Source organism: Lotus japonicus, chromosome 5 (genome assembly GCF_012489685.1).
Source record: "Lotus japonicus ecotype B-129 chromosome 5, LjGifu_v1.2".
Classification (NCBI taxonomy): domain Eukaryota; kingdom Viridiplantae; phylum Streptophyta; class Magnoliopsida; order Fabales; family Fabaceae; genus Lotus; species Lotus japonicus.
Genome location: NC_080045.1, coordinates 37990164 through 38014029, shown reverse-complemented (window position 1 = coordinate 38014029; position 23866 = coordinate 37990164). Strand labels below are relative to the sequence as shown.

The 23866-nt window shown below is 43.2% G+C and overlaps 1 long non-coding RNA gene across 1 annotated transcript; it reads left to right on the top strand.

Annotated features, from left to right (window-relative positions):
• Positions 1 to 14412: 14412 nt before the first annotated feature.
• Positions 14413 to 15838, top strand: LOC130716655 (uncharacterized). Its single transcript, XR_009012113.1, has 2 exons — positions 14413 to 15306; positions 15410 to 15838. It is a non-coding gene; the product is annotated as an uncharacterized LOC130716655 (long non-coding RNA).
• Positions 15839 to 23866: the final 8028 nt, after the last annotated feature.

The following is a 23866-nucleotide window of genomic DNA, read 5'->3' as shown; positions in this document are numbered from 1 at the left end:
GTTGGAGATTTGGTTCTGCGTAGGAAGGCGAAGGGGCCTGATGATTCGAAGTTATAACCTAATTGGGAAGGACCTTACAGGATTCTGCGAGAGCTTGGTCAAGGGGCGTATCATTTGGAGGAGTTATCGGGGCGAAGGGTCCCAAGGGCTTGGAATGCACAGCATCTCCGTTACTATTACAGTTGAAGTGCACGGTGGTTCGTTCAGTTTGTTTTGTGTTGTACAGTTTGGTTCAGTGTATGTTTGTCCAAGACCATGTTTCGTTGTTTCAGTTTGTGTGTGTTGAAGTCTACGTTTGTTGGTTGTATCGTTTAAGACTATGTTTGTTGTGTAAGACTAAATTTGATGCACTCTTTTCTCTACCCCAGGCGGGAGAGTTTTCGATCCAATTTTGGAATTCTGAGCTGAAAATAATGACCAAACTACCCCTATATCAGTTTTCGATCCGGAAATTTTTCCGAGTTTAGATTCGCCTTAGTTACGGCGTATGATAACCTAGGAACCAAGTTTGATCGAAGAAAAATCGACCCTCCCAATTAAGGAAAGTGGCCGAGAGCTATACCAAGGGGGGGAGGAAATCCGACTTTTTCGAAAACTTGTCTTAACGCGTTAGATTGTCGTACCACGGAGTTTGTAATGTACCGTGTAACCCTAGGACTTATTGTTTGCTGAGTTTTTGACTCAATGTGTTGATTTTTGTGATTTTTGCTTAAGGTTCTTTTGAGGAGTTTCCTGGAAATCAAGGAGAGGAGCGTGAAGGAACTTGTGAGGAGGCAGCTGGAAGACCCACCGGTGAGGGCTACTCTCTGAATTACTAGATAATGCTTTAGGTTTCGACGAATTCGACTTGATTTATGTGTTATGCACTTAATTGCTAAATGTCTGAATGATTTCTGAGGCTTTTGCCGATCTTGTTGAATACTTGATGCCATGATATTGTGTGCTAAATGATTCACATGTTATGTGCTAAATGGTTAATCTAGGATGTGTTGGAATATGCTGTTTATGGTTATGGATTGAGCTGATTTATGTTATTCCACTTATAACTGTGATTCTGTGGAGTGAGGATTGCGGGCAAGTCATGCCGAATTTTTATGAGATTTTTGAGAGAATTTGAAGGGACGAACGGAGTTCGGGCCTTGTTATATTTTAATGGATCGAGACCTTCTCAGAAATTATTTGGGATCATGGGATCCCTGAAACTCATAGGAAGTATTATAAGACTAAATGAAACCTATTTTCTCAAGGAAAATTCATAAGACACTAATTAATCTCTAAAACCCTTGAACAATACTAACAACCTTAGATAAGAGCTTAGAGCTTGAATATTAGTTTTGAAAATATGAGAAGTGTCGTCGAGTCCAAGTTTTGAGGAAACTATAAGTTTCCAAGTACATTCGTACTCTTTCGCTTGATGAGCAGTTTAATGTTTGGCTATCTAAAGTTTAGCCGGAAACTATAAGTTTCCAGGTACTTCGGTACCTTTTCCCTCGATGAGCAGTTTATTGATTGGCTATCTAAAGTTTAGCCGGGAACCATGAGTTCCAAGGTACATTCTTTCTTCTCTTGATTAATTCATTTTGTCGCAGAATCGACATTTACCTTAGGGTATTCTTTTAGAGACATTAAGTTATTTAGAACACGTGGCGACGTGTCGAGTGAGGTCGGAGACGTTGTTTGGCTAATCACTTGCATTGATGCACTCATTTTGAGGTTAATACACGGCGTGATACCGGACCTCGGTGGATTCCAAAATGGTCATAAGACCCGGATTTCCATATTTAGGACACTACGGTGGTCCTTAGTAGCAGACGGAATGGCAGACCTACGGGTTCATTGCTGATCTGACTACTTTTGTGTGGTGTAAGAGACACGCGAGCAGGGAGGTACCCACCGTGGCTGGTGTTAGGGCCGTCTCGTTGATGTCCATCCTTCTTCCGGAATGCATCTTGTTAACCAGCATTGCATTTCATGCAACATACATTCTGACTTAGTTGCTGAGTGTGATTGGTACTTGTTTATCCTATTTGAGGCATGCTAATTGTTATTATGATCTTTTATATTCATTGTGATACATGCAACCCTAGGATGTTATCCCTAAACTTATAAGCCCGAGAGGCTAATAATTATTATCCTGTATATCTGGTTTTATTATTTATATAATTCTCTGGAGTTGACCCTCGCGTCTTCTGTGTGTGTTTGGGCGGACTACGCCATTGTCAGATGAGTATGACAGATTGGTTTACGATGGTCAGCCCTTCGGGGGGGGACCAGATTCGAGATGCTTGACCAGGACGACCCAGGTGCATGGGTGGTCGATCCCGTAGGCCACCGTGCGACCTACACCGGTCGGATCATGGAGGACCATGTTGACCGTTTCGGACGCTTGACGGAGGGGGTATTGAGGAGACATATATTGAGCTTCAACTTGCCGCCCGGCGTGCATTGTGGACCCGGCTTGGGAGGACCACCACCACCACCATTATCTTCGGATGATGAGGACCCCTCTGAGGAGGTGCCAGTGGGTGGGACTTCGACGGGGTCCAATTCTTTTACTGCTGCTGTCATCGAGGATCATGGTCCGGGCCCCGAGCCCGAGAGATCAGTGTAGGAGCGCGTCAGGGTGGATAGAGAGGGTAGGATTGTGTATGTCGACTTAGTTGTCCTGGATGCAGATTCGGACGACGACCGCGCTAGCGTGTAGGATCGAGTGCTAGTGTGGGCTCCTCGAGTTGGGATTAGTGTAGGAGTAGTGTCGTAGCTCTGACCGTCATGTTTTCAGATTCGGGGCAGGGTAGTTTCCTACCGGTAGCTTTTTGTGTGGTTTTCCTATGGAGATCACAGAGAGCTGGTTGGATTTAGGAGGTCTTTTCTAAGGCCGCTGTGCCAACTTGTTCTCAGTTTTTGAGGTATAGTGTTGCGGACACAGTATTTTACCTTGGACTGTACATATTGCCTTCGGGCGTTACTTTCTTTCTGTTACCCGTCACTGGAGGTTACTCGTGACGTGGGTTGTATGAGCGGGGCATGTATATATAGTTGTATATTAGTTTCTTTCATCTTTTGTTGAGGAGTTTATTGTTTTCTGTCTTTAGTTATATTGTCGAAAAAAAAAATAATTCACGTTTTTCCGCTTAAGTTTTCTTTTGGTTACTAAAGTGACGCCACCGGAAATCGGGGTGTTTCATCGTGGTATCAGAGCTTAGTCGAGTCTTTCGAGAGTCTTTGGGGAATAGGTCTTCTGTGCTAGGTTGTGTGACTCTGCAAAGAGTGAAAATTGATTGTCTGCCAAGCGATATTTCGCTTAGAATTGCTTGAAGTTATTGCTTAATCATATTGTATAGTTATATTAGATGCTATCTTATGATGAGTACTAACTGTTTGTTTGACTTAGCAGAACATGGTGAACGCTAACCAGTTAGCTGAGATGATGGCCACTATGGCCCAAGCTGTGACTGCACAGGCAAACGATAATGCTATGAGGCGTACTGCTGAGGAGGCACGTGATCAGCATCAACGCCAGAGGGAAGTGATACTGGACCAGAACAAAGGCCTGAATGACTTCAGGAGACAGGATCCACCTAAGTTTTCGGGGGGTACTGACCCGGACAAAGCGGATCTCTGGATCCAGGAGATTGAGAAGATCTTTGGTGTATTACAGACTGCTGAGGGAGCCAAGGTGAGGATGGCAACCTTTCTACTGTTGGGTGATGCTGAGTACTGGTGGAGGGGCACCAGAGGAATGATGGAAGCAAACAATTTGGAGGTGAACTGGGTTTCGTTTCGTGCTGCTTTTCTAGAGAAGTATTTTCCAGGTAGTGCTCGTGACGAGCGTGAGGCACAATTTCTGACTCTTCGTCAGGGTAGCATGTCCATCCCGGAATATGCTGCGAAGCTGGAATCATTGGCCAAACACTTTCGATTCTTCCGCGATGGGGTTGATGAACCCTACATGCGCAAACGCTTTGTGAATGGGCTGAGGCCCGATATTGAGGCCTCGGTGAAACCGTTGGGGATCACTCGCTTCCAGACTTTGGTTGAGAAAGCCACGGAAGTGGAGATAATGAAGAACAAGAGACTGAACCGTGTTGGAACAGGAGGGCCGATGAGGTCGGGCTCTCAAAATTTTCAAGGCAGAGGTAAATTTCAGAGCAGGAGGCCGTATCAACGTTCTGCTGATAGAGGATTTGCTCCAGGATCTTATAGACCCATGGTGGGTACTGCTGGTGGTTCCGGAGGTCAGACTGTGAACAGGGATCACTGTTACAGATGCGGGCAGCCTGGGAACTATGCCAATGCTTGTACTGACATGAGGCCCAAATGCTTTAACTGTAACAAGTTGGGGCATACTGCCGGCCAATGCAGAGCACCCAAGACAGAACCAGCTGTCAACACTGCTCGTGGGAAGCGTCCTGCTGCTAAGGCAAGAGTCTACACCATGGATGGTGAAGAAGCTGAAGGAGTTGATGATCTGATCAGGGGAGACTGCGAGATTGACGGTAATCTCCTAACTGTACTTTTCGATTCCGGAGCAACGCACTCTTTTATCTCTAGGGAATGTGCTACTAGATTAAAACTTCCTATTACTGCTTTGAGCTTCGATCTTATAGTTACCACACCTGCCAAAACTCTGCTTGCTAATACCGCATGCATGTATTGTCCAGTAACCTATAGAGATCGAGTTTACCATGCTAACCTAGTGTGCCTAACTCTCAAGAACCTAGATGTTATCCTAGGGATGGACTGGTTGTCCCACTATCATTGTCTTTTGGACTGCAACCGAAAGAGAGTGGTATTTCCTGACTCGGATCTTTCCGAGTATCTATCCGCCAATCACATTAGCGTTTCTCTGAATGAAGGATCTCAAGAGTATTCCGTTTTGCTAAGCTTGGAAAGTAAAGGGAATCCGGAAGTAAATAGTATTCCAGTTCTGAGAGACTTCACGGATGTTTTTCCTGGCGATGTACCCGGATTGCCGCCTGTACGCGACATTGAGTTTGCTATTGACATCGTACCGGGAACAGGACCGATTTCGATTGCACCATATCGGATGGCACCTGCGGAATTGGTGGAGTTGAAGTCTCAACTTGAGGATCTTCTGTCGAAGGGATTTATTCGACCAAGCGTTTCACCTTGGGGAGCACCTGTCTTATTGGTGAAGAAGAAGGATGGGAAATCTAGACTTTGTGTCGACTACCGACAACTGAACAAAGTAACCGTCAAGAATAGGTATCCGTTGCCTAGAATTGATGATTTGATGGATCAACTACGAGGAGCTGCGATATTCTCAAAGATAGACCTGAAGTCGGGTTACCATCAGATCAGAGTAAAGACTGAGGACATCCAGAAGACGGCATTCAGAACTCGTTATGGACACTATGAGTATCTAGTGATGCCATTTGGGGTGACAAATGCACGTGCCATTTTCATGGATTACATGAACAGGACCTTCCATCCGTTCTTAGATCGATTCGTCGTGGTGTTTATCGACGACATTCTGATCTACTCAAAGAATGCTGAGGATCATGAAGGGCACTTGCGTCAAGTTTTACAAGTGCTGAGAGAGACAAAGTTGTACGCCAACCCTTCTAAGTGCGAATTTTGGCTCGAAGAGGTAAAATTCTTAGGCCATGTGATCTCTAAAGAGGGTATAGCGGTGGACCCAGCAAAGGTAGAGACTATATTGTCATGGGAACGGCCAAGAACTGTGACTGAGATTAGGAGTTTTGTCAGTTTGGCAGGATACTATCGTCGCTTCATCGAGAATTTCGCCAAGATTGTCGGACCCTTGACTCAACTTACGAGAAAGGATCAACCTTTTGCATGGACCGAAGTGTGTCAAACTAGCTTTCAGACGATGAAGGAACGTTTGACGACGTCACCTGTACTCGTCTTACCGCAACCCGAGGAACCGTATGAAGTGTATTGTGATGCTTTGCATCAAGGTTTGGGATGTGTGCTGATGCAGCATCGGAAGGTGGTGGCTTATGCTTCAAGACAACTGAAGACTCATGAGAAGAACTATCCGACTCATGACTTAGAACTCGCTGCCATTGTATTTTCGTTGAAAATCTGGAGACATCACTTATATGGATGCAATTTCACCATATTCAGTGATCACAAGAGCTTAAAGTACTTGTTCGACCAGAAGGAGTTGAACATGAGACAACGACGCTGGATGGAATTTCCCAAGGATTACGATTTTACCCTACAATACCATCCTGGAAAGGCTAACGTCGTTGCTGATGCATTGAGTAGGAAGATACATATCTCATCAATGATGGTTAAGGGGCTGCAACTGCTGGAACAATTTCGAGATATGAGCTTAGATGTGAGAGTATCCGAGGGGGAACTGAAGTTCGGAATGATCAGGATCACCAATGGATTGATGGAAGAAATCCGAGACCAACAATTACAAGATGAATTCCTACTCGGGAAAAAGAATTTGGTAATTCAGGGTAAGGACCCGGAATTCAAGGTAGGAAGTGACAATATCCTACGGTGTAAGGATAGAGTTTGCGTACCTAACAACCCTGACTTAAGGAGGTTAATATGGACGAAGGTCACAAAAGCAAGTTGAGCATTCACCCTGGAATGAAAAAGATGTATCAGGACTTGAAAGTAAATTTTTGGTGGCCAGGAATGAGAAGACAAGTGGCTGAGTATGTAGCTGCATGTTTAACCTGTCAGAAAGCGAAAGTGGAACATCAAAAATCTTCCGGTATGCTACAGAGCTTGGATGTACCTCAATGGAAATGGGATAGCATATCGATGGATTTTGTTGTGGCTTTGCCAAGGACTCAGAAAGGATATGATTCGATTTGGGTAATCGTGGATCGATTGACTAAGTCGGCTCATTTCATACCTGTGAGAACTACGTACAACGTGGAGAAGCTATCAGAGATATATATAGCTGAGATTGTGCGACTTCATGGAGTGCCAACAAGTATTGTTTCCGATAGAGACCCGAAGTTTACTTCACATTTGTGGGGAGCTCTTCATGAGGCTTTGGGAACGAGGCTGAGATTAAGTTCTGCTTATCATCCACAGACTGATGGACAGACTGAAGAACTATCCAATCATTGGACGATTTGTTATGAGCTTGCGTGTTAGACAACAAGGGCAGTTGGGATACCCTATTGCCACTAATTGAGTTCACATATAATAACAGTTTTCATACGACCATAGGCATGGCACCGTATGAGGCTTTGTATGGCCACAAGTGTAGAACACCTTTGTGTTGGTATCAAGATGGAGAGAATTTGTTAGTAGGACCAGAACTTCTGCAACAGACGACTGAGAAGATCAAACAGATCGGAGAGAAGATGAAGACTTCTCAGAGTAGACAGAAGAGTTATGCAGATCAAAGGCGCAGAACCCTGGAATTCGAAGAAGGAGATCATGTGTTTCTGCGAGTTACCCAGACTATAGGAGTTGGTCGAGCAATCAAGTCAAGAAAGCTTACGCCAAAGTTCATTGGACCTTATCAGATTACTCGTCGGGTAGGACCGGTAGCTTACCAGATCGCACTACCGCCTTTTCTATCAAACATTCACGATGTGTTCCATGTGTCACAATAGAGGAAGTATATTGCTGATCCGACACATGTTATCGAGCTGGATGACATTGAGTTGAAGGATAACTTGTCTTTTAAGACACCGCCAATCAGCATTGGTGACACAAGGATGAAGCAGTTGAGAGGAAAAGAGATCGAGTTAGTGAAGGTTATTTGGAACAAAGACACCGGTGATGCGACGTGGGAGCTGAAGGAAAAGATCAAGGAACAATATCCATAACTTTTTACTGAACTTTAAGTTTCGAGGTTGAAACTTTCTTTTTGGAGGGTAGTAATGTAAGGCCCAAGTTTTTAAGCTTTGGATAAGTGAATAAAATATAAGAGTCTATTTGATTAAAATAAATTTATGAAGGAGAAGGTTCAGGAAAAGTCCAAGGATTGTATCAAAACCGATAAGAGTTATAGCACGACTAACCTTCGCCTAATCCTAGGTCAAAGGTTTTAGTGAATAGTTAATTTACACATTAGGACACGATGGAAACTAATTGCAAAAATCTTCAGAGAAATGTTAGAACTTCTCTTTTTCGTCTATAAACAAGTGTTTCAATGCGAAAGCCTGGAATGTATGAACGCCAAATTCCAATTCTCGGAAGGTTGCCGAAACGGAATACCTGATAGTTCAAGGTTGCGAAAGCCTGGAATGTATGAACGCCAAATTCCAATTCTCGGAAGGTTTCCAAATCAACGGACGATGAAGACTTTTTCCATTCGAAGCTTCAAATGAAGATTCTAATCTTTCTTCAGAAGGAAGTTTTCTCTTCCGACGATCACTGCAAAAAGTAGTTTTTCGGGATAAACCGACTCACACCGACTTTGGATCGTTTGGTTTAATTCCAAGAATCCTGTTTTGAGTTCTGGAATTCTGTTGCCAGATCCTATCTTATAATTCGCAGAGGAACGCGCAGGAAAAATCGGAATCGCAAAAAAATCATTTTTCCGCATTTTCCAAAACCTATAAATAGCTAGAAAAATGAGATATTTTGCAAAACTCACCCATTTCCCTTGCCCAAACCCGTTTGCTTCACCGATCGTTGCTAATCGAAGACCTTGAGGTAGGTAAACTATATCTCTCTTCTGATCGTCGTTTCTGTCGACTTCTTCTATGTCTTTCTGTGCTCAAAGTTTTCAGCTTTTTGTAAAACTGTTCAAATAAGCTGATTTCAGTGTCTAAACTTATTCCCTGCATGCTCCTGAGCGTGTTCTGCGATTATATTTTGTCAAATGTCGACGAAATGCCGCCGGAATCAATTTTTGCATCAAATACCCATTTTTAGGCAAAGTCGTAACCTTTAAGATGAAAACTATCGACTTGGCTTAGTGCTAGTAGGATTAGTCGTCATAAACGTCGTTGTTGACGTCCCCATCCAATTTGTTTTTCAAAAATCCAATTTTGGAATTCTGAGCTGAAAATAATGACCAAACTACCCCTATATCAGTTTTCGATTCGAAAATTTTTCCGAGTTTAGATTCGCCTTAGTTACGGCGTATGATAACCTAGGAACCAAGTTTGATCGAAGAAAAATCGACCCTCCCAATTAAGGAAAGTGGCCGAGAGCTATACCTAGGGGGGAGGAAATCCGACTTTTTCGAAAACTTGTCTTAACGCGTTAGATTGTCGTACCACGGAGTTTGTAATGTACCGTATAACCCTAAGACTTATTGTTTGCTGAGTTTTTGACTCAATGTGTTGATTTTTGTGATTTTTGCTTAAGGTTCTTTTGAGGAGTTTCCTGGAAATCAAGGAGAGGAGCGTGAAGGAACTTGTGAGGAGGAAGCTGGAAGACCCACCGGTGAGGGCTACTCTCTGAATTACTAGATAATGCTTTAGGTGTCGACGAATTCGACTTGATTTATGTGTTATGCACTTAATTGCTAAATGTCTGAATGATTTCTGAGGCTTCGGCCGATCTTGTTGAATACTTGATGCCATGATATTGTGTGCTAAATGATTCACATGTTATGTGCTAAATGGTTAATCTAGGATGTGTTGGAATATGCTGTTTATGGTTATGGATTGAGCTGATTTATGTTATTCCACTTATAACTGTGATTCTGAGGAGTGAGGATTGCGGGCAAGTCATGCCGAATTTTTATGAGATTTTTGAGAGAATTTGAAGGGACAAACGGAGTTCGGGCCTTGTTATATTTTAATGGATCGAGACCTTCTCAGAAATTATTTGGGATCATGGGATCCCTGAAACTCATAGGAAGTATTATAAGACTAAATGAAACCTATTTTCTCAAGGAAAATTCATAAGACACTAATTAATCTCTAAAACCCTTGAACAATAATAACAACCTTAGATAAGAGCTTAGAGCTTGAATATTAGTTTTGAAAATATGAGAAGTGTCGTCGAGTCCAAGTTTTGAGGAAAATATAAGTTTCCAAGTACATTCGTACTCTTTCGCTTGATGAGCAGTTTAATGTTTGGCTATCTAAAGTTTAGCCGGAAACTATAAGTTTCCAGGTACTTCGGTACCTTTTCGCTCGATGAGCAGTTTATTGATTGGCTATCTAAAGTTTAGCCGGGAACCATGAGTTCCAAGGTACATTCTTTCTTCTCTTGATTAATTCATTTTGTCGCAGAATCGACATTTACCTTAGGGTATTCTTTTAGAGACATTAAGTTATTTAGAACACGTAGCGACGTGTCGAGTGAGGTCGGAGACGTTGTTTGGCTAATCACTTGCATTCATGCACTCATTTTGAGGTTAATACACGGCGTGATACCGGACCTCGGTGGATTCCAAAATGGTCATAAGACCCGGATTTCCATATTTAGGACACTACGGTGGTTCTTAGTAGCAGACGGAATGGCAGACCTACGGGTTCACTGCTGATCTGACTACTTTTGTGTGGTGTAAGAGACACGCGAGCAGGAAGGTACCCACCGTGGCTGGTGTTAGGGCCGTCTCGTTGATGTCCATCCTTCTTCCGGAATGCATCTTGTTAACCAGCATTGCATTTCATGCAACATACATTCTGACTTAGTTGCTGAGTGTGATTGGTACTTGTTTATCCTATTTGAGGCATGCTAATTGTTATTATGATCTTTTATATTCATTGTGATACATGCAACCCTAGGATGTTATCCCTAAACTTATAAGCCCGAGAGGCTAATAATTATTATCCTGTATATCTGGTTTTATTATTTATATAATTCTCTGGAGTTGACCCTCGCGTCTTCTGTGTGTGTTTGGGCGGACTACGCCATTGTCAATGAGTATGGCGGATTGGTTTACGATGGTTAGCCCTTCGGGGGGGACCAGATTCGAGATGCTTGACCAGGACGACCCAGGTGCATGGGTGGTCGATCCCGTAGGCCACCGTGCGACCTACACCGGTCGGATCATGGAGGACCGTGTTGACCGTTTCGGACGCTTGACGGAGGGGGTATTGAGGAGACATATATTGAGCTTCAACTTGCCGCCCGGCGTGCATTGTGGACCCGGCTTGGGAGGACCACCACCACCACCATTAACTTCGGATGATGAGGACCCCTCTGAGGAGGTGCCAGTGGGTAGGACTTCGACGGGGTCCAGTTCTTTTACTGCTGCTGTCATCGAGGATCATGGTCTGGACCCCGAGCCCGAGAGATCAGTGCAGGAGCGCGTCAGGGTGGATAGAGAGGGTAGGATTGTGTATGTCGACTTAGTTGTCCTGGATGCAGATTCGGACGACGACCGCGCTAGCGTGTAGGATCGAGTGCTAGTGTGGGATCCTCGAGTTGGGATTAGTGTAGGAGTAGTGTCGTAGCTCTGACCGTCATGTTTTCAGATTCGGGGCAGGGTAGTTTCCTACCGGTAGCTTTTTGTGTGGTTTTCCTATGGAGATCACAGAGAGCTGGTTGGATTTAGGAGGTCTTTTCTTAGGCCGCTGTGCCAACTTGTTCTCAGTTTTTGAGGTATAGTGTTGCGGACACAGTATTTTACCTTGGACTGTACATATTGCCTTCGGGCGTTACTTTCTTTCTGTTACCCGTCACTGGAGGTTACTCGTGACGTGGGTTGTATGAGCGGGGCATGTATATATAGTTGTATATTAGTTTCTTTCATCTTTTGTTGAGGAGTTTATTGTTTTCTGTCTTTAGTTATATTGTCGGAAAAAAAATAATTCACGTTTTTCCGCTTAAGTTTTCTTTTGGTTACTAAAGTGACGCCACCGGAAATCGGGGTGTTACATTGGGGAGCGCCAGTTTTATTGGTGAAGAAGAAAGATGGGAGGTCTAGATTGTGTGTCGACTACCGACAACTTAACAAAGCAACCGTCAAGAATAGGTATCCGTTGCCTAGAATTGATGCGGTATTCTCAAAGATAGACTTGAAGTCGGGTTATCATCAGATTAGAGTGAAGACTGAGGATATTCAGAAGACTGCATTTAGAACTCGCTATGGACACTATGAGTATTTGGTGATGCCATTTGGAGTGACAAATGCACCTGCTATATTTATGGACTACATGAACAGGACCTTTCATGCATTCTTAGATCGATTCGTCGTAGTGTTTATCGACGACATCCTGATTTACTAAAAGGATGCTAAGGACCATGAGGAGCACCTGCGCCAGGTTTTGCAAGTGCTGAGGGAGAAGGAGCTGTACGCTAACCCTTCCAAGTGTGAATTTTGGCTTGAAGAAGTTAAATTCTTAGGTCATGTAATCTCTAAGGAAGGTATAGCCGTGGACCCAGCAAAGGTAGAGACCGTATTAGCATGGGAACAGCTAAGAACTGTGATAGAAATCAGAAGTTTTGTTGGTTTGGCTAGATATTATCGTCGTTTCATCGAGAACTTTGCCAAGATTGTTGGACCTTTGACTCAACTTACGAGGAAGGATCAACCTTTTGCATGGACCGAAGCTTGTGAAACAAGTTTCCAGACGATGAAGGAACGTTTGACGACGTCACTTGTACTAGTTCTGCCACAACCAGAGGAACCGTATGAGGTTTATTGTGATGCTTCGCATCAAGGTTTGGGATGTGTACTGATGCAACATCGGAAAGTTGTAGCTTATGCTTCGCGACAACTGAAGACTCACAAGAAGAACTACCCAACTCATGATTTAGAGTTAGCTGCCATCGTATTTTCACTGAAGATCTAGAGACATTACTTATATGGATGCACTTTTACCATATTCAGTGATCATAAGAGTTTGAAGTACTTGTTTGACCAGAAGGAGCTGAACATGAGACAACGACGATGGATGGAATTCATCAAGGATTATGAATTTACTTTGCAATATCATCCTGGAAAGGCTAAAGTTATTGCTGATGCCTTGAGCAGGAAGATGCATATCTCGTCAATGATGATTAAAGAGCTGCAATTGCTGGAACAATTTCGAGATTTGATCTTAGACGTGAGATCGTCAGAAGGAGAACTGAAGTTCTGTATGATCAAGATCGCCAATGGATTGATGGAAGAAATTCGAGATCAACAGTTACAAGATGAATTTCTACTCGGGAAAAGGAACTTGGTAATTCAGGGTAAGGACCCGAAATTCAAGGTAGGAAGTGACAATATCCTGCGGTGTAAGGATAGAGTTTGCGTACCTAACAACCCTGATTTGAGGAGGTTGATTATGGACGAAGGTCACAAGAGCAAGTTGAGCATTCATCCTGGAATGAAAAAGATGTACCAAAACTTGAAATTAAACTTTTGGTGGCCAGGAATGAAGAGACAAGTGGCTGAGTATGTAGCTGCGTGTTTGACATGTCAGAAAGCTAAAGTGGAACATCAGAAACCTTCGGGTATGTTACAAAGTTTGGATGTACCAGAATGGAAATGGGACAGCATATCGATGGATTTTGTTGTAGCTTTGCCAAGAACTCAGAAGGGTTATGATTCAATTTGGGTAATAGTGGATCGATTGACCAAGTCGGCTCACTTTATACCTGTGAGAACTACCTACAACATGGAGAAATTGTCGGAGATTTACATAGCTGAGATCGTACGCCTTCATGTAGTATTGTTTCCGATCGAGACCCAAAGTTTACTTCACATTTTTGGGGAGCTCTTCAGGAGGCATTGGGAACAAGGCTGAGATTAAGTTCTGCTTATCACCCACAGACTGATGGACAGACTAAGAGAACTATCCAATCATTGGAAGACTTACTACGAGCTTGCGTTTTGGACAACAAGGGTAGTTGGGATAATCTGTTGCCATTGATTGAGTTCACTTACAACAACAGTTTTCATACGAGCATAGGTATGGCACCGTATGAAGCATTGTATGGTCGCAAGTGTAAAACACCTTTGTGTTGGTATCAAGATGGGGAGAATTTGTTAGTTGGACCAGAACTTCTGCAACAGACAACCGAGAAGATCATACAGATCAGAGAGAAAATGAAGACTTCTCAAAGTAGACAGAAAAGTTATGCCGATCAGAGGCGCAGAACTCTAGAATTTGAAGAAGGAGATCATGTATTTCTGCGAGTTACACAGACTACGGGAGTTGGACGAACGATTAAGTCAAGGAAGCTTACGCCAAAGTTCATTGGACCTTATCAAATTACTCGTCGTGTAGGACCAGTTGCTTATTGTAAGATCCAGAATTAGATAGACTATTTATTTACTTAACTCCTTAATTCACGGCAACGCTTTATTAATTAATTATGATTGAAATATTATACGCGCCACGACGACGAGAAATACCTTAAGGAATATTTTCCTTATAGTTATTTAATCGCGCATTTATATTGTAGTATTTTTATAATATTTTCTTGACTCGAATCTAATCGCGATTTGAGGAAATTTATTAAGATAATTAATTTCAATATTTCAATCTTATAGAGGTTTATTTAAATACAAAAATAAAATTAGAATTATTTTCGTGTGTTATTTCATTTTAATCTTAGGAATTTATACTATTTAATTATCTCTTTCTCTTATAGAAATGACATGCTCTAACATGTCACATTTTTATAATTACCTATGTTAGCCTATCACCAAAGAATATTCTTTATTCTTTTCTTAACCACTTATCCTTTCATTCAAATTTCCACTAACACTTTCTCTCTCTTCGTGGACCCCACCTCAATCAGTTTGACTTTTCCTCTCTTCCCTCATTCACTCTCCAACCGTTTCCACTCTCTCTCTCTTTACTCATCCAATTTATTTTTCCTTTCCCAATCTCTCTCTCCAAGGGCCCCACATCCACCCATTCAGACTTTTCTCTTCCTCACTCCACACTCTCCCTTCTCACTCACGATTCTCTCCCTCTTTCTCCCACAAAAGAAAAATATCTCTCTTTCTTTTATTATTCTGATTTCTTTCTCTCAAAAACAAAAGCTGCAGAACACTTTCTCTGAAGCTTGTCTGCAACTTCTCTTCTTCCTCCTCACCATTTTCTTCTTCCCAACATGTCTGGAACAACAACACCACCACGAGCCAAAACCGCGAGCACCACCACCTCTATGCCTCCTTCACGCAGCAACCACCATTGTCCATGTTCTGTTTTTCCTCTCCATGAGAGCCACCACCAAAACCCTAGCCGCCACCTATTTCCTCCGATCTCCGGCGAACCATTAAGTTTTTGGAGAAACCAACGCCACCACTGAACTCCTCTCATCAACCGCAACAAAACCCCTTCATCGATTCGATGATCGGCCACCGTGACTCCGGCGACCGCCGCCGCCGCCGTCTTCTCCGGCGAGCTTTGTTCTGAGAAAGGAGGCCAATTTCTTGAAGCTCTCAACCTCCTCTTCCTGAATCCAAGACTCAATCATCATTAATAGGTGATTATTCTTATCTATTTCAAATTTCCCTTTTTAAAACCCTAGCTTTTCTCTTGTTCATATCCTGAGTTCCATTCTCTGAGTTATGTGCCTATATTTTCAGTTTCAATGGCCACTGGAGGAAGGGGAGAGCACGACTAGACCAAACCAGAGGAAGAAGTGAAGCTCAGTCCCAGGACCATGAGACTTGAGGTAGAAGGAGAAAGATTTGAACACTGTGTTTAGAAATTATATGTTAATAGAAAAAAAAATATAGTGGTAGTATTTTGGGCTTATCCTTGTATTAATTAGTTATGATGGAAAATGATATTGTTGGTGTCTATATTGGTATTGTTATTCTAAAAATAAAACCATACGTTAAAGTTGAAGTAAATGTTTTGAAGGTTACACTTAGGTTATTTTGGCTGATGAGATCAATGGAGTTATATTGAAAATAAATAATTAAAAATTTCAATCCTTTGTGTAATTTTGCCATGATTCATGGTTATTTAGGGCTGTCCCTTGTTAAATAGAATTTGGATTTTTCACTGGACTTTTTCTGTCAAAATGGTCTCTCACGTAAGCCTTGTAGTTTGTTGGACCATCCTCCCCAATTTTGATGTATTTCAACTCCAATTTCGTTAGTATTAGAGTACATTGTATGAATGTGTACAGAGTTACACTTTAGTAGTTGCTGACTGTACTAACAGTCAGCACTAGGGTTGTTATAATGAGCTGGCAATTCAGTTAGGCTATGCGGTTATGCTTAGCTGTCAACTGAGTCAGTTAGATGCTTAGCTGTCAACTGAGTCAGTTAGAGTTTGAGTTTGTTAAGCTTGTTGAACAAGCTATAGAGTTCTATATAAGTTGTAATCAGTCTCTTGTATCATTAGCTTTTCAATCATCAATGATAAACACTTTTTACAATTCTGAGTTTCTCTAACATGGTATCAAGAGCCTTCTACGATCCTTGAGATCCTTTTCTGATTTTTCTTCTCTTCTTCATCATCATGGCTGATGAAGTTCATGCAGATCATGCTTCTGCAATTCCTATGCCAGTTCCGGTTGCTGTTGCTCAATCACAGTTGAGTTCTTCTACATTGGTTCACAAGCTCACGCTGAAGCTTGATGACTCCAATTTTCTCTCCTGGAAGCAACACGTTGAAGGCATTGTTCGTACACATAGGTTACAGAGTTATCTTGTTCATCCAGAGATTCCACCGCGGTTTCTCAGTGAGCAAGATCGTGAGAATGCAGTCGAGAATCCTGCATATCAGGTTTGGGAGCAGCAGGATTCAGCGTTGTTCACATGGCTTCTCTCTTCACTCTCGCCGTCTGTGCTTCCAACTGTGGTGAATTGCAAGCAGTCGTGGGAAGTGTGGCAAGCTGTGCTTGATTTCTTTCAGGCTCAGACGATTGCGCAATCAACACAGCTTCGATCTGAATTGCGAACCATTACCAAAGGATCGAAGAGTTCATCTGATTTTCTCAAACGCATCAAGTCGATCGTGAACGCTCTTGTCACGATTGGCGACCCGATCTCGTATCGCGAGCACTTGGAAGCGATCTTTGATGGTTTGCCAGATGATTATAGCTCTCTGATGACGATTGTTTACAATCGCGATCAACCTTGCTCGATCTCGCAGGTTGAAGCGATGATCATCGCGCATGAAGCGCGTTTGGAACGCACGCGTGTGCGTCAGATGCAAGCTTCGTCTCCAGCGGCGTTTCTCGCTCATGCATCTGCGCCACCACCGTCGCCTCAGGTTGCGCCACCACCGGCGACACCTATTGCACCACCTCCGACGACAGTTGCGCCTCCACCGCCGGTGAACTCAGAAGTCAACTACGCAGCTAGTAGCGTTGACTCGTCAGGATCTGATGATCGCAATCGCTCCAGTGACTCACGCGGTTATGGCGGCGATCGTGGTGGCTACAATAACTACGGTGGACGTGTGGTCGTTCCAATCGTGGTGGACGTGGCGGCGATCGTTCCGTTCAATGTCAGATCTGCCACAAGTATGGCCATGACGCAAGCATCTGTTATCATCGTGGTAGTTCTTCTTCTTCTGCGTCTCCTTCACACAGTGGTGTTCTACCACAGGCTGCCTTAGCCTCACTTCTTGGTTTCAATCCTAATTTTGGCATGCTACCACAGTTTGGTTACTCTCCTTTCAGAGGCATGTCTCAGTTTGGTTCCCCTGCACAGTTTGGAGTTCCGTTTACTGGAGCAGGATTTGGTGCTGGTTTTACCTATCCTTCAAGTTCTATGATGTATCCTACTGCACCTGCCTCTCTTCCCTTTGGCATGTTTCCTCGTGCTTCTGCTCCACATCCTCGAGCACCACAGGCGTTGCTCACAGGACCAACATCTTCTGCTTCTAACCTTGGCACTTGGTTTCCAGACTCAGGAGCAACACATCATGTCACTCATGATACCTCTGCAGTTTCAGATAGTGTGTCTGTGGCTGGTGAAGGTATGAAAAACGGTAGAAAGGGGGGGTTTGAATAACGTTTTCAGAACAAAACTTCCACCTTAAAGATTTTGACAAATCTTTTGAGAACTTAAGTGCTAAAGATAAGAGATAGAAAAGCACACAAGTATTTTATCCTGGTTCACTTGATAAATCCCTCAAGCTAATCCAGTCCACCCGTTAAGGTGATTTCTTCCTTCTTAGAATGAAGGCAATCCACTAATCAGGTAAGAGTTACAACTGCACTTGAAACCTACAAGTGTCTAACAATTACACTGACTTAGCTCACACTAAGATTCACTCTCTTAGTCTTCTCTAGGATCCGATCAACCTTGATCTCCTAAAGGAATCACCACTAAGATTCACTCTCTTAGTCTTCTCTAGGATCCGATCAAACTTGATCTCCTAAAGGAACTAAACAAACTGTTTATCAAGGAAATGTTTACAAGAGATTTGCTTCTAAAAAGCTAATAGTAAACACAATGAATTTCAGATGAAAGAAAGCTTAGAATATTTTGAATATCTTGCGCGTGTGTATTGCTTCTAGCCGCTTCTTTCAATCTTCAGCCTCTATATATACTCCAAGGATTAGGGTTGAGCGTTGCATGGGAAATGCTACCGTTGGAGGGCAGTTCTGGAAAATCCAGCTTCTGCTGTGGCTGAGAACGTTAGGTAGGTCGTCAGGAAGGTACACTTGCTTTTGTACTTGGATAGCGACTTGACCTTTTAACCTAGGAGACTTCTGATCAGGGGAATACTTCATATTGGAACTTGTGAAGCCGGTTGATCAGAGTCAGAGGGAAAGCACAGATCCTCTGACCATTGTATCTTCTGATTCTGAACTCAGAGGGAAGAACATGGCCTTCAGAGTTTCTTGCTTCTGGACTTCAGAGTTTCCACTATTCAGCTTCTGGATCTTCAGAGTCTTCTACACCATCAGAACATCTGAACCTTCAGTGTTTCTTGGTTATCAGAACTTCTGGATCTTCAGAGCTTCTAGCGACTGAGTCCACATCAGAGTTTGTATAGCTTCAGAACTTCTGAAGCTTTTCCACTGTTCATACTGAACATGGTGAATGCGAAAGCGTTGCTTGGGTTACCCTTTATGCACAGTGCTTCTGATTTGTGTGAGATTGAGTTGAGGTCAGAGCCTGTAAATAGCACACTCAGAAAAACACGTTAGAGTACCACAATTGTTCATATCAAAAGGTTAACTTGTAATCATCAAAACATAGAGTTGTACTACTAGATCAAAACTTGATCTTACAATCTCCCCCTTTTTGATGATGACAAAACTAAGATTTTTTATGAACAATTCTTAAACATTAAACTGAATTCACTCAGAGTTTAGAGATATAGAATAAGACTTATCCTGATGTGAATAGTTTATCTTGCTCATTCTGAATTCAAGTCACTGCTTGATTCTGAGCTTAGCTCCCCCTGAATCTAATACTTGATGAAAACGTTAGTAAAGTCTAGATTCTGAGCAAAAAAATATAAGAGTTCAGAGTGAAACACTTATGACATAGATGAAAAACGAATAATCAGAGCGCATAAGTAATCAGAGTCATGGACAAGGTATCAGAGTCTTGGGTATCAGAGTCAACTTAGAATCACTTCAGAAGAAGTGAAATGTATTCCTTGTATTTGCCCAGTGACACATCTATGGTCATGAAGGTGGAACTCTTAAAATCTCCAAAAGAAAAATAAATCACACTAACACATCTTACACATCAAAAACTGGGTTTACTCCCCCTTTTTGTCATAAGCAAAAAACCTGGGGTGTGAAAAACTTAGCTTGAAGTACAAGGTACTCCCCCTTAGAGAAGGTCTAAGTTTAAAGAAAATGAAAACGACGTAAGAATCAGAGTCAGGCGAAAATAAATAGAAGAGTTAATGCAAGGGATGAACGTTTACCACCGGTCAAGGGAGTAAATAGAAGGGTCAGTTACCAAGAACTTAACCTCGAGAAACTGTAATAGCATTAACTTTCAGAGAGAAAGTGAAGCCTATAAAAAGCGTTGGAGAGAAAGGTAAGCTTCACACCTCGAATACTTTTCAGTAAGAAAAATGGCATCATACAACGTAGCACTAGAAGAGCTGAGGAAGAAGGCCTTTGAAGAGGACTTATTCCTGAACATCAGGCATCCAGAGGGTGCAACTACCATCGCGGAGCTGACACGGACACTGCTGGAAGAGGACCTGCGTCCAGAGTTGGAGAGAGACCTGAAGGAATTTCTTGCCTTCGTGGAGGAGGTGCAAGAACTCAGCCGGTTTGAACTCAAGCTGCTGGAAGAGAAAGAGAGTTTGGAAGAGAAGCTCAGGACTTCAGAAGAGATTCTGGAGAAGGATGAGCTAAAGGTCAGACTCAACAACATCCAGCATGTACTGGAGCGTCTGGAGAAGGATAGGTCAGAGCAGCGCCAGGAGTGCAGAAGAATGAGGAGGGATCCTCCATTCTAGATGTATATGATGTAAAGAAATATGATGTAAACATAGAATTATGAATAAAACGAGATTTTTGCAAACATATGTGACACAAATATATATAAGGATATGCATATATAATCACAAACGAATAAATTAGCATAAGTAAAAAAAAAAAAGAAACAGAGTTTGAATAAAATAACGTTAAATAAAAAGAAGGAAAAAAAAAGAGATCCTAAACTAAGGTTTGTCAGTGCGTCGCAGAAGTTCCATCATCATTTGCTTCATCTCAATCAGCATGGATTCATGAGTGTCAAGACGTTGTTCCATGATGTCGAGTCTGGATGAGCTTGTCTGAGTAGAGTTGGAAGGAACATTCTGAGCCGCTTGAGGATCTGGAATGGAAGCAGAAGCAGCAGGAGTAAATATAACTGGTGCAAGTCGCTCTGCCTCAGCCTCAGCTTCAAGACGCTCTGCCTCAAGTCTGGCTTGTTCAGCCTGAGCTGCTGCTAGACGTGCAGCTTCTTCTGCCTGTTCTTTCTTTCTCTTGGCTTCTTCAATAGCTTCAAGAAGCTTATTTCTCTGTTCTAGTTCATGAAGAGCCACCCTTCTAGCAAGCCTTTGCTTTGCTGCCTCAATCCTCTGACTGCCCTCTGCATGCAGGAGCTGCATCATAATCGGAACTTGAGCCACTAGCCAAGTGCTCAGATTGTTCCACTCATCAGCCACATTTTCAGCATTCTCACTAAGATCAGTCTGACCGTGCACATTGCAGAGCCTCAAAGAGGCTTCATGATAGAAGATATTGATGCACTCAGAGAGAGATGTGGGTTGAAGGTGAGTATAGGGAATGATGGAGAGGTTGGGTTCAGGAGAGGCTGGGTGATTGCTGTTATGGGCTTCAGAGGCACCTTGTGGAGAACCAATGTTAATCATGGGAGCATTGGGTTCAGAGGTTCCAAGGTGAGGGTCTGAAGTTTCAACCAGAGGGTGAGGTGATCTAACCGAGGATTGGTTAGACACTGATTGTTCGGGTTCAGGGTCTGGTTGAATAGGCTCATGTTGGTCAGGGACAGGGTGAGCTTGTTGAACTAAGGGGTCTGCCTCTTGGATAGGATTAGCCAAGATAGGTTCATCTGGGTCAACTAGACGTTCAGGTCTAGGGCCAGGATATCTCCTAGGGCTTGGACAGGTAAGGTAATACTCTTCCAAGGCAGATACCTTTTCTTTTCTAACCTCCATGAATTTTCTAATTGATTCAGAGGTATTGGAGGGAGGAGAGTCAATAACATTGATTGGGAAGGATACAGGTGTGAAGGCGGTTGATGAGTCTGTATCCGTGGTTCTGACAGCAGGACGTTCTGATGCTCTGGGAGCAGAGTGATCAGACGTTCTGGGTTGTGGTTCTGGTTGGTTGGGCTCAGGTTGGTCTTGGACGATTGGTTCAGAAGATAATGGGTCGTATGGAATGGTAAGGAGAGATGTTGGTTCTTCTGACCTAGAGGGTTGACTCTGAAGCAAATTCCAGAGTGGTGCTTCAGTAGGAGAAGGTTGAAAGAAGGAGGATCTTGGGGAATGTGGTGGAGAGGTGGTTTGTGCGGCTGGCTGGGATTCAGGAATAGGAGTGAGGGGATTTGAGGAGTGTTGGAGCAAGGCAGAAATAGGAAGTGCATCAAATAAATTCAAATCATCATCAGAAGCAAGTGCAGGCTTACTTGAATGTGCTGATGATCGAGTCACTCTGGCAGGAGGTTCAGTCCTTCTGACCACTGCAGCAGCTGGTTCCACCCGAGTAGGCTTCACCACGATTCTGACCTTCTTCTGCTTCTTCTTTGGAGGACCAGCCTCACTATCATCATCATCACCATCATCAGGCTTGCTCTTCGTCTTCTTGACCAGAGGGACATCAGATTCCTCTGAGGATTCTTCCAGAACCATCTTCCTCTTGGTTTTCTTCTTGGGAGGAGAAGGAAACTCTGGAGCTGGTGGTAGTCTGCTGACGAAATCATCAAGGTCAATCTCGAATCCTTGAGCCCTGAGGTCTTCAACATAGCATCTGATGGCTTCAGGATGGTCTGCTTGTGTCCACAGAGGGTAGTCATTCAGAGGCATTCTTCTTCCTCTGATTTCAGACGATGTGTCTTCATGAGCAGGAGCAATCTTCTTCTGGATTAAGCCCATCTTCTTCAAGGAGTTTGCAGTGAAGACATCACTGACAATTGTGCTCAAATCCTCTGTGCAACCAGCATCGATCAAATCTTGCACCAAGTTGCTTTCAATGAGAAAGTCTGAGAGCAGCCTCCCAAAAGGGATATATTTGATTGCAGACTTGATGGAGGCGGTGGTGCGAGACTTCCTGATGCATTCCTTCAGGTAGGAGAACAAGAAGTAGGGAAGGCAGATCTTCTCCTGATCTTGGATGAAGAACAACATCGCCTTCTGGTTGAAGTTGATGTAGTCTGGAGAACTGCCCTTCGGTCTCTGATTGATGCAGTTGAGCAGGATCTTGTGCCAGATCCTGAGTTTGGGGTGAAGGTCCATCACCTTGTAACTTGTCTTGCCCGGTTTGAAAGTGGTGTACAGGGCCTTGTTGACTATGTCCTTGGTGCTGGGTTTCAGCTTCGATTCCGTCAGTTGGAACCGATACCCATAAGCAGTTTCTGCTCCTAGCAGATTCACGAGTGACTTCTCAGTGATAATGATCTTCCTGCCAAGAATGTGAGAGACCACCTGAGTGTCATCGCAGTCTGCGTGCTTCCAGAATTCCTTTACCAATTTCTCATATACCGGTCCTCGAAGTCGATTGAAGTAGTTTCCCCAACCTTGAGCTTGGACTTCAGGACGAAGATCAAACCCATTTGCAGCCAAGTTATCGAGGTTGAATCTCCATTCTGCCAGGACTTGGAGTTCCTCAGGAGGAAATACGCAGTGAACGGCACAGCCCCGTTCTGCAATAGGAACAATCTGCTCTTGAGCTTGAACTTGTTCTTGTGCCGGGTTCTCAGAGCCCCTTTGACCCGTTGCCAAACCGACTACCATGTGAGGGAATTGAGGTGCATCTCAAGCAGATCTTCTGGTTTGTCTCACCATTTTGAGGAGGTTGAAGGTTTAAGGTAGAGGATGAAGTTTGAAGGATGAAGAGAAATCGAGAGAGAAATCAAGAAAGAGGCGGTTTTGAAAAGCAGAGAGTGCGAGAGTGAAAACCGGAAGTGAACGAGAACGTGTGTGTATAGTGGGTTTTATCAAATAACCGTTGTTGATTCAAAAAGCACTTTAAGATCAACGGTTGAAAATTAAAGATAGATAGTAAAATACACAATCACACACAGGAGATAAGCATATCTACACGCAATCATAACAGACTGTCACACGGGCACAAGGAATTATGCACCAGAAATTCTGACACACGTGTTGTTGTCTCAGCTTCAGAGTCAGTACCAGTGGGCACACACACTCTGATTGAGTTACCTTCTGGACTAGACATCTTCTGATCAAGAAGTATCATAGTCAGAGGTTCTGATCCATCTTCACTCTGGACAAAAGTCTATGTTTAGATTTTTCAGAATAAAATTAAATCTATCTTCAGCTAAGGGCTTTGTAAAGATATCTGCCCATTGATGGTCAGTATCAACAAACTTCAGAAGAAGTACGCCCTTCTGCACATAATCTCTAATGAAGTG